Source organism: Trachurus japonicus, chromosome 19 (assembly GCF_045865225.1).
Source record: "Trachurus japonicus isolate A0001 chromosome 19, Traja_1.0".
NCBI classification, from domain to species: Eukaryota; Metazoa; Chordata; class Actinopteri; order Carangiformes; family Carangidae; genus Trachurus; species Trachurus japonicus.
The window spans coordinates 24,971,984-24,986,837 of NC_140925.1; the positions used below are offsets into that span (position 1 = coordinate 24,971,984).

At 40.3% G+C, this 14,854-nt stretch overlaps 1 protein-coding gene across 3 annotated transcripts in view; it reads right to left on the minus strand.

Moving 5' to 3' along the window:
- The window catches only part of nrg3b (neuregulin 3b), a 187,585-nt gene that overhangs the window by 70,387 nt on the left and 102,344 nt on the right, over positions 1–14,854 (minus strand). The window lies entirely within an intron of this gene.

The following is a 14,854-nucleotide window of genomic DNA, read 5'->3' on the forward strand; positions in this document are numbered from 1 at the left end:
TACAGATTTTGAATTTTGACATTGATTCTCAGAATGAATCCAAACTTCTAAATATTTCAATCTTATTGTACAAGATTGCCGCTCTATCTTTTGAATGTATCCACAGATATAAATGTTTTCGGAAAAAAAAAAAAGTAATAGGATCCTTTTGTGCAACATTCCTATCATCATAACAAAGGATCCCCCATCCATCGGCTATACTGTTTCTCTGTGCAGGATTGTGGGCCACAAAAGATCAGCAATTTATAAAACAATCGTGTAATAGGGACTTCATTTTCCAAAGGACATTGATATAAATTTGAGGAACAGAAAGAATACCAGGAAACCTACAAAAGCACCAAAGGCAGATAAAGGTGGAGCGGTAACAGCGGTTCTTGTCAAACATAAACAAGTTATTTCAGCAGCGAGACGCCTTAGAGAGAGAGAGCGGGGGAGAGGGAAAGAAACACAGCTTATATAAGACATAGCAAGCAAATCATACACCCATCCAAGCAGAAGTCTACAGGCCTACGGTACCAACTCTAGCAGTGAAGACCAGGAGCAACTGATATCAGGTTGTCTGACCTGTGTACAAACAGCATCCTAAAAACACATTCCAACAAAACTTTACTACATTTACTGGAAATTAAACAAAGGCATACAGTAGTTCAAAGATGAGGATGCTTGACAAATCTGACTCAATCAAGTTAATAACATTTACGACTAATCTTCTGATCAACTGAATGTTTCCTGTTAAGGAGAAAATGTTGTAATGTCCCCAGAAGTCATTAGACATCTGAAGCACTTTGCTAATCCATCTGAATACAAGAGGTATAAACCTGGTATGTACAAATTCCAGATATAATGGACAAGAAAAGTAATTAAACAGGGGAATTGATAAAAGAAAAGGTTAATAAATACAGTGAGTGAATTTATTAAGGTAGTTTGTGTCACATTTTCTATTTACTGAAAATAATGCCTATATTTATTTTAAACATTGTTTTTTGGTGCATATAGCATATTAATTTATTTATTGTGTCAGCCATATGTTTCTTTATTTCATCCATACACACAGTAATTATATCAGCGTGCGTCACCGCCTGTGCAACGTGCATCACTGGTCATGTGAAACTGATTCTCGGTCAGTGTTTTCGGCAGCTTGGTAGCCAGATAAAAGCACTGCTCAGCCTAAAGTGGACTGTAAGGTCACATGAGCTCACCTTGTTAAAAACAGCATTAAGTGATTTTCCACTTTATTCTTATTTCCCCCTCTCCTCTCCTTCCTGCCTCATCTCCTCTCAGACAGACTACACTTTCTTAAAAGGCATAACAGCGGTCAGTTTAGTGTCTTGAATGTCTTCTCTGCTGGTGAGTCACTTCTTTCAGGATCTTTTTGATAAATCTTTATTTCTATGTGCATTTGAAGCATCAGAACATTATGTTAGCCATCCAGAAGGACCTTGAGAACGTACGTACCTTAAGTTTTACCCTGCCTGATGTGTTTAGCCATTCACAGACATGAAACATCCTCCACACGACCTGCACACATTCCTGCACTGAAGGATGAATTTGGTTTTCATCACTACACACTCTTTACTTGTGCAACAGTTTTAACTTCCATTAACACCGCTTGTTTCATATTGCAATCATGTTAAGTTGATTTTTATTTCACTCACATTACTAATCACATGCTGTTATCAAATGTGACAGTGTCCTCTCTTGCTTGTTATTAGAATTAAGAGTGAGATACTTTCACCATTGGGTTTTTCCTATCTCACCTGCAGTTACTGTTAATTTGTTTCCCATTCCTGTCTCCTCACCAGCATCTGTGACGACACAGATCCCAAATGTCTTTTCTTCACTTTAGTTCGCATTTGCACAGTTATTTGATGCTAAACTGCAAGTTACTAAACTGGTGTCAGGGAACAGGCAGTCGTTTGTTCCTCATTTCCCAAACTCTTCAGAGTGAGTTTAACTTTATCTCATAACAAGCATCGATGTCACATGTGCATTTAAGAGATATAGCAAATGTAACAGGCTCAGATGCACTGGTTCAGAGCAAGTATCTGTGCATATAACCATGGTAACTGTATATGTGTGCACTGCTCTGTGTAATACGGACACCATCTGTAGAGGGAAGTGAAAGATACACTGCATGGCAGTAGATAAAAGAGACTGACTGACAAGGTGGGAGTTAAGGTGGGTTGTATGCTGAGCCAAATAAATGGAGTCTGGACTTAAGTACTGAGACAGTGTCTGGTTCTAACTATTGTGGGAAGCTTGTCCTCATAGAGGGGTTCCTATTGTCAAAGGGTTTTGTTCCCTAGCTGTCTGTTCTTTTGGATGCAGGCATGAGCCGAGGCCATAATCGATATGTGCATTTCCAGAAAGTCAGTGAAGAGAGACTGTGGATTGTGTTTGTGTAGATGTTAGGGCGGCAAATATGTGGATGGCTGATTTCTGGTGTGTGTGCATATACGTGTGTGTGTGTGTGTGTGTGTGTGTGTGTGTGTGTTTGTGTGTATGTAGAGGAGGCCTTTGTATTGCAGGGGTTGGTTCTCTGGGAATCTCCTTTTCTCAGCTGCCGAGGAAAAAGACGGAATGAGTAATCCACACATAATTTAAGATGTGTTGTTTGGCGAACTGCTGCCAATAATAATAATCAATGTAATGTTACATGCCATGTTCATTCAAGTGAAAACCAATACTGTAATCATTTAGAGCAGTGTTTCCAAACCTTTTCCAATTCTTGAAAATCTCCAGAATGCAGGCAGCCCACATCTGCCCCAATAACAATATTGAGGCTAAATAATGTGTGGGCCTTTTTTTTTTTTTTTTTTTTTTTAATTTCATGAACTTCTCACTAGAATTAAACTGTTTTGTCAGCCCACCTACAATTCGTGCAGCCAAAAGTTTGGGAACCATTAACATAGTGTAGGCTATCATATACAGTAGTGCTGGACTTGTTGGAAAGAATCCTAACACTGAGTCCTCGAACTGGAATTTATCGATTTATTAGTCACTACTTGGCAAAACCACTTGAGAACAGGAGGGAGGACGCCCACAAACCAACAGCATCAAAGGCTACAGTACACCTGAGCCTAAAGCAAAGGCCTGGTCAACACAGCAGCTTGTTTGTCTCTTTCATTAAAGCTGTCTCAGCCTATCACTGCTCTCAGAGGTGACAGATACTGAACGTAAGTGGTCTCTCTCATTTTTCAGACTTCAGTGTTGCTGATGAGCTTTTTTAATTGTGTCTTGAAAACTGTGATTTTGTCAAATAAGGAACAAAATACACAATGAAAAGAGAAACATTTAGAAAGATTATCAAGAGTTTTGCCCAGGGAGGGGAATCGTTCCTCTACTGAGTTTCTGGGGAGTTGTCAATTCAGCAGTGCAATACAAGAAAAGACCGCCAACTTAATAACAGTGTTATTTTCTTAATCCACTGCTGTCCCCAAATTATTGTTTGCTTGAATTTGTATTTTCCTGGCAATTAGTAGCTAAGAGCGCATTCAGTCCACAACATGAGGCAGTCAATATTGGACTTTTAAAAGACACTGACCTGGTCAGCAGAGACACTTGTATTTATTCAGTCGTGCATAAAAGTGTGAACAAGCGACAAAAATCTCCAAAATCAAACTCTCACTATTCTAAGAGTCCATTCAAAGCAGGACGGTGACCTTTATGATGGACACTGGTTCTCAACTAGCATGTCAAGCTGAGAGCACTTTGTTTTCCGTCAGGCATGATGAAGAAGCTGATGAAGAAGCATCTGTAATAGATGAGTGTTAAAATGATGGTTTGACGCAGTTTTGTGTATTTGTTTTGGATTTTCTGTAAAAACAGTCGCAGCATGTGGTGACATTTAGATTTTTTCTCTTAGAAACACTGACAGACTATCTCTAAGAACTAAATCACAAAGCATTTAAGCATTAAATAGACTCTTAATATCAACAGCGTTCTTCCTACACCTGGCAAAGGCAAACGTTTTTTTATCTTCTAAGTCTAAGATAACATATTTAACATTACCATGAGGTCATGTGTGGGAAAGTTGCTCCTCTTCCTGCTGAGAATCAAACTCCACTTCTGTGGATGTTTGACTTTTGGATTTTTGGTGTTGAATTTCAGCTCATTGTTTCCACTGATTCCCAGCAGTTCTCACCAACACCCTCATGTATTCTGTGTGTAGCGTTATCCTACAACACACACAGTGAGTGGACTACTGCTCCTTGTGTGTGTGCAAGCACACACATACACACACATGCATGACATGCTACTTGTACAGCTTGAAAGTTTAAAAGAAGTGAGCAGACAGATAACTTTGAAAGAGTTCCGTGGTTGTTGACTTGCACTCAGCAGATGTAAAGAAAGAAGATTCCAGTGCAAGTCACTGAATAAAAAACTTGATTTAAACTAACCTTAAATTAAAGCAGATAACAGCGGCACGGCCGTTTCGGCTAATGCTGTGTTCAAGGCAGGCTTTTGAAACCGTAAGTTACAGCTTCAAGTCACAACTACGACTTGGTAGCGTTCCAGGTAACCCGTAGCTCGTGTTTTTACCGTCCTGTTGTCTGTGAAAGTTCCCTATAACGGCCACTCGTAACTTCCGACCCGTGAACTCGTACCAGATCGAACTGGTATGACTTCACAGGAAGGAAAAACACAAAGTACGAGTTTCCTTGAACGCACCATGAGTTAGCAGCCCCCGCCCTTGTCAGGCATCAATTGGTCCTCGTGCTACCTCACCACATTCACTCGCATCCCTTGGCTGCACACACAGCCCTTCATGCCGTTCTCTCTCCTCATTGGATAACACTTGTATCCCACAAGGAAAATTTTCTCCTCGGGTTACAGCAGAGCAGAGTGACGGAGAGACTCGTGTTTAGGCTGAAATACTTCATGTAAGTGATTGCTGACGGAAAATAGGACTATTTAGGACTTATATTAACAAAAACATTCCACTGATATCTGCTTTAATTTGAAATATATGAGCATTTTCCAAAGACAGTCCTCCAGTTTCGGCACTAAATATAGTGTTGAACTGAACAGAGACATCTTTGAGTTTATTTCTCAGAGTAGCTTGTTAAACTGTAACCATGCTAGGCATCTCCTCACAACTAGTTTCTGCCGAGGCGACGCACACTGCAGGAGCTTCTTTTGTCTCCCCCGGTCCTCGCACTACATTTTGGTTATAGAGGCCATGCTACCACGAAAGACACATCCATCCCAACAATCGAATGTGAAATCCTCATTAGAGGCTTGGTCGGGAGTGACGGTCAGGGCATATTTTTACAGATTTATCCATCTGTCGTCTCTAATTGACCTGTGGACTGTTCTGAGCCGCACCGATAAACGGGGAACTGCCGCGTATCGGCAAAGTGCGTGAGACTTTAAAAGGGGATCAATGTTTCTCACCTGCCGCCGCAAATTCTATTTTCTAACGCCGCGTATTAATTCATTGTGGCATCAGTATGCATATTAATGCCTATGTGCTGGAGCAGGATGCTGTGAGATTACAGGTCTTGACGTCAGTGACATATCAGGAGTCAGGGGGATTATCTCAGATACATCATTGTGTGTGTGTTGCCGTTTTTTTCCCCCTAGTCGTCTGGTGTGTAAAGAGTCCCAAAAAAAAAGTATTCTCATGTGGCCCTTTGTATTTGAAAAGCAGCTGCTGTTCTCAGTCTAACATGATGTTATATGTTTTCCCTCTGGTCTGAAACCATCGTTCATCTTTGTGTTGTGCAGTTGCTAATTGTTTTGTTTTACAAGCAAACTTTTATTAAAGTTGTTAAGTGCCACCAAATGGATTAGTTTGCCATCTTCCACACCGGCCATGGATTGTGGTGTCAGCTAAGGTAATTGGATCATTGATCTGTTCATTGGTCCATTTATTTGTCTTGTCATATGTAGTAAAACCGCTCTCTCTTGAAAGTTTCGCTGCATTATACAGTTGGTGTTTTGTGTAATTAAGTTCAGCCTCATCAAGTTCAACCACAAGGCCCCTCCCCCTATATACATAGACAGATTATCACTATCAGTATGAAAGCGCTACTTTATTTCTTGAGCTAAATTACTTTTAATTTGATTTATAAATGTATACATTAGACTTGTCACCAAATACATATTGATCACAAAAACATTTGACTAATTTAGAATTACATTAATTTGAATGTGGAAAGAGACACTGTCCTGGTTGGTTTCCAGTGATCTGGACTACTGCTAATAAAGTTAAAAACACTCCAACTTCCTCAAACTTCCGCTATTTATAGACAAACACCAGCGAGCGAAGAATTTCACTCAGCTTCAAGTGTTCGGAAAGAGTTTTAGGGGGTGGGTGCACACTCATTTGCACACATTTGCATGTCATTAGCACTTCAAACCTACAAACTTGAAAGGCTTTGCTTGTCAAGACACTCTAATCTTCCTCTCTCTCTCTCTCTTGCTCTCTCTCTCTCTCTCTCTCTCTCTCTCCATCACACTCTTTCCCAGGTCTCTGCTCTCTCACACAGGCAGTGATTAAGGAAGCTTGGGACATCAATTAGAAAGTTTAACCTTCTGTTCAGACTTATGACAAGTTCGTGGATGATTGAAATCTAATGATGTGCTTTTGTTACGCCTGTGACTTTGTGCGAGTTTACAGCTTGTGCCACACGTTTGTCAAACATGACACACAATGCCTTGATAAACCCAAGCATATCAAGTTTCATACAAAAAAATAAAACAAAACATGTTTGAATATCAAATCAGACCAAGTTGGAGATTTCTGGGAAATTAACCTATGATTAGCTCAATAAAAGCTTCTATAATGTGATTAAATTAACTGTGTGACTTAAGTTTTTTTTTTATGGTCTCTCGAATTCCATATGTATGTAGATAAGACAGTGGCTTTAATGTATCCTTTAATCAAAAATCCCCAGTGTTGTAGCTTCAGTGTGTGTGTGTGTCTTGCCTTCCTGTGAAACTTAATTTTCTCTTTACTAGTATTAATAACCTACCAGGCGAATTAACTCAAAAGACTGGATTTAATGATTTTTTTTGAAGATTACTTTTAAATAATCTCTTCCTCGCCCCCTGTATGTGTGTGTGTGTGTGTGTGTGTGTGTGTGTGTGTGTGTGTGTGTTAGAGAGAGCAGTGTAGTATTACTTTACAATCAATCATTCAAAGCAACCTAATTATTTTTAATTTGTTGCATCCGGCAGGCTTTGCAACTCTGATTAACTCTTTCAACAAAGTTAATACAATACTAATTGAATTTAGACACGCTAGTATTAAATATAAAATGAGAAAATCAATGATCATGAGTTAAAAACACAGTGGCAACTATGGACCTCATCAAAGATTAAATCAGCTATACTGTACTTTTGATTATACAACTTATGATTATATGAGTGTACTTGTATTAATTTATTAAGTTTGACATGTAAAAGCCCTGCTGTTCTGCAATGCACCTATTTTCAAAATATTGTATGAGCTTTGGTTTGCGACACAATGACAACACCTAATTAGAGGTAGGACCTTTCATAAGCCCAGATCTGCTGAGATCCATAGAAACAAGCGGGAGACTGGCACGCGTTGCAAAAAATATCAACAAAGCTTTGACGACATCAACATCCAAAAGCCCAAAGGCGTTTCAAAACATGTAATCACTGTCATGATTCCCCGTAAAATGTTCATATCCACTGAACTGTTTGGAAAAGTTTAGACAGCTCCACTGGAAGGAACTTCTTGGAGCAGACAAAAAGGGAATGCAGTAGTGATATGAGTGGTGCATTATCAAGGACTTCCTGTGGCTTGAGCAAAAAAAAACCTTTTCATGTTGACGCATGTTGTGATTTATTAATTACACTTACATTTATCCCTTTGTAAACGTTAAGTCAATTGAAGTATTTTATTGACGTTATAATCGCATCTTTATTATTTTTTTATATGCACTTTGATTTTACTTCTGAGTTTAATGATGTCAGCAAGCAATTTAATCAAGGTAAATTTTAATGTAAAATGACAATCCTCGCATAGCGTCTGATTTATTAAAACATGATGAGATTATATTTCACACTTAAGTTACTGGGAATTCTAATACTTATGTACTTTGTAGAGTGAAAAAAGCAGGAGATATCTTAGTTTACATTTGGATCATAACACGAGGCATTCAGCCACACACTGGGAGACGGACACAGCGATGTTTTCTATGACATGAAACAAAGCTTGTGGCTGACCGCAGGTTCAAATATAAGCAGAAATAGCACAATCACCAATAAAACCTTAAGACCTACTGACCAATACAGTCCTGATCAGCCCCTCAGATTCCAAGCCAACTCCTCATGCCAGTATTTACTGTGCCAAAGGTTGTGCAGCGGTCAAGCCGAGCATGGAGCATTAGCTGCCATGTCCATTCATCAGAGATAATTTAAACAGGCCTGGATTTAATCCCAGTTTCTTTATCCTGATGAGGTCAGGCTCAGTCAAACTAAAATAAAACCTCACTTTAAAATGTGATTCCATCAGAATGGGAGGGTTTAATCAATTCCCAGTAAACAATACAATCACCAGACATCATGTCATACATACCTGTCATACCTGAAAATGCACAACACATGCCCATGCAGGAACACGTGCCGGTGTAAACAGGAACCAGACTGTTCACTCTGCAGTTAGTTGCAGAAAACACCATGAACGAGGATGAGCAACAGCAGTTTACAATGCAGAATTTAACAGCACAACAGCTGCTAGCAAAGACAACAGTGTCAGACGCACTTAATGTAATGTTATCCATGGTGCATTCACCACTGGTAAATCATGACTAATAAGATCCCATCAGTAGTCTAGACTGCAACGCAACCCTGGAGTTTTCAAAGTAAAACGGGGTCAGGAGCGTCTCCCAAAGTCTCTGTTTTAGAGTCGAGTGGGAGCCAGGCGTTAAAATACAAAAACCAAACTAAAACGTATTAGTGTGGATGTTGCCTAAGAGGTTTCTGGTTGACATAAGCTGCCAAAATAAACAACTGACCTGATTTGCTAAAATCCCAGTGACGGGGTTAGTTTACCAACAACATCAATTAGTCCTCATGCCTGACTATATTTACACAGCTTTTTCTCTTCCTATGTTAAAAGTGCTGGTTCTTTATTTAGTGCTACATGTGGATCAGCTGCATTTTTTTGATGGGTACTTTCACCCTAAGCTGCAGCCTTTTAGTTATAAAGTGCATATTTAAGACCTCTGCTTATAGCTGCAGTGATATAGAGAGGCGGGGCTTTGCAAACCATCAATGAATCACTGCCATTGTTGTTCTCCCTCCATTAGTAGCTCCACAGAGTTACAGTGTGACCTATTCACTTTTCACCTCCCATAATAATTCGCCAATACAACCTGACATGCCTGCTCAAGAACTCACTACACAGCAGCATTTCCGCCAAGTACTCTGTCACAAAGAGAAAACACATACATTGTGTAGCTTTCTAAAAAAGGTCCCTGAACTGAGATTTGCATATAGATAAGATGGCTTAGCCTCGAGCCGAGTGCACACACGACACACTCACTGCGGTTACGTCACACGTGTGAATCACCAGACCTGGCTGCCGGTGGGAACGGCCGTTAAAATCACCATCACATAATTACTGTATATGGAAAAAGTGAACATTACAAGTTTCAATAATAGTTACATACTCAATTAATTGTTGTATTTTTTTTTTAACTTTGGTGTCATTTGGAGTTGTTTTGACGAAAATTAGCCCCAGTGGAGCGGCGCGTATATCCGTATAATGCAAGAGCACGGGGCATGCAATGCAGCCTCTAAATAACACATCATCCGCCGCAAAACTCATTCATTTCACCAATATTTTGTTATGATACACTAGTGCTATTCCCCTCCGAGCCCGTGGTGGCATGTTATCAACATCCGGGGTCTCTAGGTTGACTACTAACCTCTGACCTGGATGATGTCATCTCCGACCGCTGCCCGGCTCATTCTGATAATAATCTTTCCGCTTCGGCATTCAGGTCCATTTTTATCTCAACTAGCCGGAGCTTTAGTGAGTCCAGGTTGCGGAGAGGAAGCCTGTGGAAGCTGAACTTCATCCAGCTGCTCATTTTGTTCTGACAAGTCGGAAACACGCAGAAACGAACCATAGCATTAGCGGTAGCAAGTTAGCCGCGCCGCGGTCAGAGATGACATCATCCAGGTCAGAGGTTAGTAGTCAACCTACAGGCGCCGGATGTTGATAACATGCCACCACGGGCTCGGAGGGGAATAGCACTAGTGTATCATAACAAAATATTGGCAAAATGAATGAGTTTTGCGGCGGATAATGTGTTATTTAGAGGCTGCATTGCGCTGCTCTGTGTACTCACATTATACGGATATACGTGCCGCTCCACTGGGGCTAATTTCGTCAAAACAACTCCAAATGACACCAAAGTTGTCTGGGTGAGTAAAATGATCTTATTTTATGCTAGAAATAAGGTCCAGGTTGTAAAAAACGGAAATTATCCTTTAAGAAATGTTCCTTGCATTTAGACTGAGTGTGCACATCCATTGATACATCCAGCTCAGTTGGCTACGGTATATAAGTAGTGCTGCATTACTACTATTAGTATTACTAAAGAAGCCTTTGTAAGACCTGGCCAGGGACAACAGATGGAAACCAGCCTTTTCGCTAAATCTGGCATAAGTGTTTATTGATATGCTCTGTTCCTGTCAAATAAACAAGTAAATAGATACTACTAAAAGACATTAATCAAGTTTCTTTTTCTAACTTCTAAATGCTGTGCTACCTCAAGGTCTCATTTGTTATAAAAGTCTTAGATGGCAAGGGAAAACACCTGCATATAAATGGGTGGTGATATAATTTAATTTTGTTGACTTATGCTCCACAAGGATTTGGAGACCTATGATTAGTGCTGCTTGGCTGGTCATTTTCCATATTGATCAGTATTTCATTAGTACCGTTATTATTATCATTAGTTCTAGCATTTTTCAAGTAAAAATAAAATCATTTCTTTTTTTAAGGAGTAATTCAAATGAGTGTTTTTCTCTGCAGCGAGAGCTTCCTCCTTCTGCCCCTGCTCGGTTAGTTAACATCTTTCTGTATTGACAAACAAATATTTATCCCCAGTTTGCTTGTTGTTTCCAGATAACATGGATTAAACTGGTCTGTTGCTTGATAATTGTTCTCAGCCTGAGACAGGTTGAGGTGGAACAAAGGGATTTCTTTCAGCCTCTCCCTGTCTCTTTCCATTTGCTACTTTACTTAATTACATTTAAATTCATTTCAGGAGCATTCTATCAATAAACATGGACAGTTCTCCCAATGCAACAGCAAAGCAAAACCCTCCTGTGAAAACATGCAGAGTGCAGCACCAACATATCAGGGAAAATATAGAATCGCCTCAGATCATTTGATGATGACACATCACCTTGGTTAAGCTCCACCAGCTGCTCCTATCTCTTCTCTTTTTTTTCCTGTTGTGTTTCCTATTGCTTGTTCTAGTGCTCTCTTCTTATCTGTTTTTGCTCCATCCTCTCTCTGCCTTGTGTTTCCCAACTAACTGATCTGGTTATCTTATTTGACACCACTCCGAAGATAAAAATGTACAAGCTACAGCTCAGGTAAAGCCAGTAAAGATCCAAAAACAGAGGGTGCAAGTCTTACTGTACAGAGCTGACAGAGAGCGAGGGAAAAACGAGGAAGACAAAAGACTATTTGAGCATCTACCCCACTGAATTCTGCAATTTTTTATCTTTATTTACAGCAAGTATATAGAAAAGGGAAAACACACACAGACATCTAAACACCTTTGCATTCTTGACAGATAAAGAATCCTAAGCAGAACAAAAGGAAAGGCGAGGAGGAAAGGAGCTGCATTCAAAATGTCTCTTCTCATGAAGTTTCTACCTGTAATGATGAAATCAGCAGAGCTCCCTCTGGTGGAGGACAGGCGACAATCCTTACAACAGTTGAGGAGTGCATTTCAACTCTGAACTGTACCTGATCCTCATCTGAGAGATTCCAGCAACTGATACTCTTGAGATGAGAGGAAGCTACATTCTCCTCACCCCGTTGTTTGCCTATTAAACAAAATATCACATGTAATTATCACATACCAACTAGCACCTGTCCCCCCTCCTCATCCTCCTCCAGTCTGGTCATCTAATGATGGAGTAACAGACACCGTGGGCGGTCCTCCAGAAAAGGAAAACTCCCCCAGAGGAACCATCTGCATGTGGTAGCTACCGAGTTATCACAATCAGTTGTCAGTGTTGTCTGGGCTGAGACATGATAATGTAGCTGTTTGGTCTCTATTCTGTGTCCACCGGTGAAAATCATTGAGTCTAAACGTCAGTAATGAGAAGCAGCTGTTATTCTTTGCCAGCTGAGCTCACAACCAAATGACAAGTAAAGTGCAGCAGGAAACTAACGGGGGCTGCACCGCTGCTTTCAAATCCAATGCAGCCTCTTTGTGGTGGTTACATTCAAATGCTCTGTCATTACTTTATCGAAAGTCTTAGTGTGCAATTGATGAGGGCCAGAGGGAGCGGCGAGAGAGGTGGTGTGTTCGCGTCTGTGTCGGTTTGTCTCTCATCTCATCTGTGATGTGAGGTTTTTCAAATGTATTTGTGCACAGCTCCCTGTGAGTGGCTTTGTAATTGGGAGTATACTGTAGAGTGATAAAAAGAAGGGCAGTCCATGGTGGTTGTAAGAGGACTACATTTTCATCCGTCTGTTGGGGAGGGTGAAGTGAATTGAAAGATTTTTTTTTTTTTTTTTTTTGTCTGATTTCAGATTCAAAGGCATCTCAGCAGTGACAAAGGCGCATGTGTTTGTGCTTAGACCTTGGGTGAGATGTCTTCAAATCCAACTGAGTTCTCACTTTTATGTGAGGAAATATTGATATAGCAGCAGTTGTGCATATTTTTCAGAGTTTGTGGTAAGACCAAAAGCATTTTCTAAAACACACTTCTGAGCCTGGGGGCGTTTTGCATCATAGCGTTTGACCAATCTGTCAATATTCCCTGGTGGGCATTCAGCAAGAGAGCAATGAAAAATATCCCCAATGGCCCCAAAAAAGCATTTTCTACAGACCGCCATTATCAAAGTAATGTCTAAAACAGTGTTGGCAGGACACCTGGAACTGCAAATGAGGTCAATAATCACTTCATAATTACACAGAGGATTTCCTGGCAACAATTAATTTAATTTCAGTTTCACTTTAAAAAGGGTTTTATCACCTTGGGGCAATTGACATTCCGCTACCTCCTATTACGCTGTTACACAAGCTTGCATGGCTTACTGCTGAAATCAAAAAAGCAATTTAATGTACTTTTTTTTTTTTTACAACTAAGCTGATATGTTAAAAAGTAAATCATAGACCAACAGCGTTTGAAGGCTTTAATTGTATGCAGCCATGGTGGATTTCCTGACAGCATGTCTGTCCAATGCTTATTAAGTCTTGTAGCTTGGAAAAACAAGGCAGCCTTTGTTAGCTCAACATGGACACGTGAGTCTTTCATCTGCAGTGTTTGTGACGGGCCTGCAGAATGTAAAATACAATGCTAGAAGAAGCAAGAACGGAAGGGTGGACGGTGAAATCACATGTATATATTAATGTAGTATGCATGTAGTAGTGAGTAGGTGTACTGTAGGAGGAGTAACAGTGTTGATTTGCAGAAGCGCATTAATAACTCATATTAAGATATGCTGAGAGATATTAAGTGTCTATTTGTTGGTGGTCAGGAAAGGAAAGGAGGAGACAATGTGCAACTATTTACCATTTGGGGCAGCAGCTTTTTTTTCAATTAATTAACTTGAATCAGAAACTTAATCTGCCAACTGTACTCAGTTCCAAGGCAAGATGATGGGTCTGTCATGGTATGTTGCCAGCAGGTAAGTCTGCTCCCACGTTTATAATTGTGTTGCTTTCATACAGCAGCTGGGTGGGGTAGTGGGGGACATGGCCCATTGGCTTTTAGCCTGGAGAACGTCCTCCCTAGCAGGATGGATCAGCAGAGGAGCGACAGCATCGTGGATTAGTGCAGCCTGTCAAGGTCTGACGGTGCAGTGACAATTTAATCGCTGAACTGGCTCCCCGTAGAAAAGGGAAGATGAGGGGAAGAAAAACAGGAAGGGAAAGTTAAGAGGCTGTGGTCTTCATTTATGTGATTCATTTTGTCATATCAGATTCTGTTAATACTGCTGTCAACGTCCCCTGGGTCCTGGGAAAACACCAAAAAAATAAAAACAAGCTCATAGAGACACAGACAAACACACATAGTCGCTCTCAGCCCATCCTTAAGCTTTAGGGACTTGAGAAGAGCAGAGGTTTTTTTTATTGCTTTTGTGTGATTTCATGTGCTTCTTCATCAGGATAGATGAACATGTCCCCCAAGGCATTCGGATGCATGCGCGCGCACGCAAACACAGCATGTGCACTTATGAGACACTGGTTTCACTAGTTATCCATCTGCACAGATGGGTTTTGAAGGAAGGAACATAAAACAAATCAATGTTCGTTTAAATATGAGCTAATATGTCAGCAAAGCTTTTGTTGAAGCAATCAAATGTGCAAATTTTTCGATGAATTATTCACGACAGCAGTCATTCATACCATTAGCTGACAGTTATTCTAATGTCTGATCAATCTGAATAAATGCACAGAATGGAAAGCAATAGCCAAGTGATGATAGAACATTTGAATGTAACTGCCTTTGCAGGCGCACCATGAGTGAGTCAACAACTATTTTTTTTCTTCTCCTTCTGGCTTCATACTAATGAGGGAAGAAGTTACCATGGTAATAGTAGACACGAGCTACCTTGAGCTTTGCCAGGCTTTTAATGCACATACGCACAAAGAGACACACACGATAGTGATTT